Source organism: Myiozetetes cayanensis, unplaced genomic scaffold (assembly GCF_022539395.1).
Source record: "Myiozetetes cayanensis isolate MyiCay16 unplaced genomic scaffold, myiCay2020 scf13, whole genome shotgun sequence".
Classification (NCBI taxonomy): Eukaryota; Metazoa; Chordata; class Aves; order Passeriformes; family Tyrannidae; genus Myiozetetes; species Myiozetetes cayanensis.
Genome location: NW_026086937.1, coordinates 15,102,921 through 15,107,177, shown reverse-complemented (window position 1 = coordinate 15,107,177; position 4,257 = coordinate 15,102,921).

The following is a 4,257-nucleotide window of genomic DNA, read 5'->3' as shown; positions in this document are numbered from 1 at the left end:
TTATCAGTTTCCATTTCATTTGCTTTAATCTATAGTCTTAAATTACTCTGTCCCTGATACAAATCAATAAATGCAGAATGTGGCCTTGATTCTGCAAGGTGAGTAGAGAGATGCCTATTGCTGAGCTGGTGGGTACTTGCAGAATGGAGGGCTGGCCCTTTGTGCTGTCTAATTTGCAGTTGCTCTGTTCTTACCTGGGTCTATTGAGTGTGAAGGTGATATTTTTAATGTTTCTCATGCACTGATTACTGAGCCAGACAGCCTTGCACACAGTTGTTGCCTTGTGTTGAATCTCCAGTGTGACGCTTAACCTACCTCTACTTTCTGAGGGTTTTGATTGGCATTATCTACTGTAGCATTTACTCAATTCATTGTGAAAATTTAAACCTTGGGAAGTGACGTAGAGTCAACTCCACTGAGCAGCAACTGTGCATCGTGGGTGTGCTCTTGCACTGAATGAAACTCACATTCCTGTGAAGTAATAAAATTGAGTTTTACCATAAACTCTATTTTCTTTCAGTGGTTTGGTTTCAGTTTAATTTCAAAAGCAACTGATGTGATGGTTGAGGGAATGTTTGTAGCAGCTTGTTTTGGGATCTGTGTTATTAGGAGAAGCCTCTCCAGTTGATTAGTTCAATAGCTCTGAACTGCACGCTAATGATGCTCTCTGTCTTGCAGTGGTTTGACTTCTGACAACATACAAGTTTGGAGATGTCACCCATTGCATAAAAAGGGGTGGAAATCTTGCATTAGACACTTTCTACTAAGGTGGCTTTTAAAAAACACCAATCTGTGTTTTTTAAAAAAACACAGAACATGTAGGACCTAAATTGCTTTTCTGGATCCAACTGTGTTAGTGCCCTTCTTGTAATTTTTGTGGATTTAGCGGTGTAACTACAGAGTTAAATCTTGTCTTTGCCACATTTTACAAAACTATACAGCTTGTGAATTTGTGATAATGGTGAGAATGAAGGCTTAGCAAATGTCTCTTTAAGCTATTAATCATGAGACTGGCAACATCATTGTCTTTATTACATTCATAATTTAAAAATCCTATCATGGAGGAGGAAACATGGATGCTTGTTAAATATATTCTTCAGTGGAAAGTACTAAGAAATCAGATCATTAAAGTACAGAATCATAAGAGACACTAGAGCCTTGCCAGGAACAATAATTACTATTTATATGTAATAGGCACTGGGAGGGAAGGAGATGAGTCTGATTTGCTTGTGCCTGAACTTAATGGGTTTTATGAGTAACCAACTAGAAGGATTTGGGGATTGAATTTCATTTCAGAGCATATAATATTACAAATTGTAGAGCTAAAAACTGTTGCAAACTGAGTGAAATATCTTGAGAAATCAACTGGTTTGTTTTCTCTCAACATAAGTAAGCAGAACATGTGTGAAGCAGCTCTAGCTCCTGCCTGAAATTCTGATGAGTTCTTAATTCTCAGGTTTGATTTCAACATTGCTGGTAACTCACCTCCTCTAATGCAGCACTTTCTTGAGGTTACAGACCTTACCTAATGCTAAGGTTACCTGGGGCAACTTTGGGAAGTGGGTGAGAGGAGGAGGGATCAAAAATCCATTGGGGAATCTGCTTGCACCACCTTGTGATAAATGTGTTGTGGGAGGAAGGGCAGGGGAGTAACTGAGCTTTAAATAAGATGTATTTAGCTGGATAATGTGGGTCAGGTCATGTTTATGGTACATGAGCTTGATGCAGACAAGGAGCCATCTTGTTTAAGGAAACCTTTGGTCTGAGTGGGAGAGAAATGCAGGGAAGAGGTGCCTTCTGCAGGGATCATTGCTCTGCACGTAGGAACACTATGTCTTGCTTCAAGCCCGTGCATTTTAGATCAACTTAATGCAGGCAGCAACTGCAGCAAAGGAAAAAACTCCCTCTGCAGTGTTCAACTGAACATCACGTTTGTTTAGGGCACTCGGACCTTGACAGTTTATCCTCAGGCTCTCTGACAGCTCCAGCCCATTGAAAGGCTGACAGGCGGCTGCTGCTCCGCTGCAAACACGGGGCTGCCCAAAGGCACTTACAAATTCAGTCGATTCCAGCTCACCTTTCAGTTCCCAGCTTCTTTGGGGTTTCAGGTTTGACGGGGGGAAGAAGTGAGAGGGGTGGTTGTTTCTAAAGAAGTCTGAAGTACGGATAGTTTTAAGGTGAATCATTCAGGAAGCTTGGCTTAGGACATCTGCTCTCAGTTTTGCATACTGAAATGCTTCTGTTTGACGATTAATGGGCAGAAAAGAGTCTTCAGGGCAGAATTTTTGGCAGAGTTTTGGGTTTTGTCCTCTGGTGGATGACCCTTCAGGTAAATGTGGGTTTTTTTCCTTTAGAACATAAATACAGCTAGAAGATGCTTAAGAACTAATGAAATACAATGCCTTAAATTAATGGCCACTTAGGATTCTTGTAGGCACTTGATTGTCCCCAGACAGGATGTCCTAGTCTTTAGAAGGAACTGGGATGTATTTTGAGGGATCAGTGCTATTTAGAAAACAGGGAGCATGCAGGTTCAGCTCCCAAATTCATTTTGGGATCATTTTACCAGAAGAAACATCAGAACGGAGCATTTGGGTTCCCGTGCAGTTCTTAGCGGGGCTGTAGCTCGTGGCCTTTCCTGTGGCTGTGGGGGTTCCCTGGGTGCAGCCTGAGTCAGATAGATCTTCCCAGGGTACTCTTTGGCCACCAGATGTCACGCAAGGACCACCAGAAGAGCGTGTGCTGCCGCACGCTCCAGCTCCTGCTCATGGGTTGACCAAGCCATGGTGTCCTGGTTGCGTGTCGCCTGCCACGTTGGTGGTTGTCTTCTCACACGTTTCTCAACAAAGTCTGCACTGCACTTGCAGAAAGAATGTGTGTGTTAAACCAAACCCCCTCCCCCACACCTTCCACCCACCATCAAATCCACCGAAAATCCCTCTGTATCAAACATGTAAGTGTTTGGCTCCAGCGCGATTACTCCAGAGTCCCATCAATTTTACAAATTGGCCGAAACATTTTTTGGTAGAGAAACCTTGCATACCAGAAGCCTTTAGTCTGATCAGACTACTGCCCTACCATAGATCACGACTGTTATTTTTATAACTCTGTATTACCATGACAAATGCTGGGAGGAGGGGAGAAACCACATCAGTAGCAACTTCTGTCTGATTTGTGGTCATATGCTTATAACTTGACATGGTTTTGCAAATAACTAAACAAAACCAGGAATTCGTTTAGGGGGGAAAAAAGAAAACAAACCCCAAACTCAAAAAAACTGCTGCATCAAATATCTTGTGTGGAGAGTCTGACTTGCTCGCAATTGGAATCTTTTAATGGAAAATGGTTCAGAGCAGGAGCGGGAACCAATTGCCCTGTGTTAGAGAGCTGGGGCTCTTCTGTGGTTGTTAGCCACTGCCAAACACTGTGACAGCCTCTGGGCCATGGATTTTTTTGAATTTTTATTTAATTGCTGGTGTTTGCTCAGGCTTTTTCCTAAATTTAGTAACATTCAGTGCTCCTTTTTCTCTGCAATACCTTCATAAATTCCCATATAATCTGATCTCTAATTTTAAAGCCATCTGTCATTCTCGAGCTGTATATTTTCCAGATTTAAAAGGTCTTGTTGAAGGAAAATTTAAATTCATGGCCTACTGAAAATGCATTTTTCTTTAAATAATTCATCAGTTAAAATGTCTTTGAACTTGTGTTTGTGTAGCTGGTGAGTCGGGGGGCAGGTGGTGGGATACCTGTACAGTCCTTGCACAGATGCCATATCCATGCACTGCTCACCCCACAGCAGCAGCAGGACGTCGCTGCATCGACACCCCACCCCGGGACCAACCTTCAGAGGTGTCCCCTGTCTGTCACACACCGTCCTGTTCACTAGGTGGCATTGCTTCCTAGTCTGAAAGCCTCTAAAATAGTTCATTAATTATGCTAATCCCCGCAGTGAACTGCACTGCGATGGCTTTGCCCTTGGCTCTTTTTTACTCCATCTGCTTCGCTGGTGGGATTTCTTGGGTTGGGAGACCTGCAGCATCCCCATCTCAGCTGTTGAAGTTCTGGGTGTAGGGAAGGCTTTGTCTTGGAAAACTTGAAAGAGCCTGTTGCGAAAACACTGAGCATAGTGCCCTTGCTGTTGGTAGCCAGCTCTGTGGTCCCAAGTCCACCAAAGTCATTGCCCTCAAGCTACTGACTTAGATTATTATCTTCAATAAAAAACATGAATGTACTTGCTGCACAGAATAGCTGGAG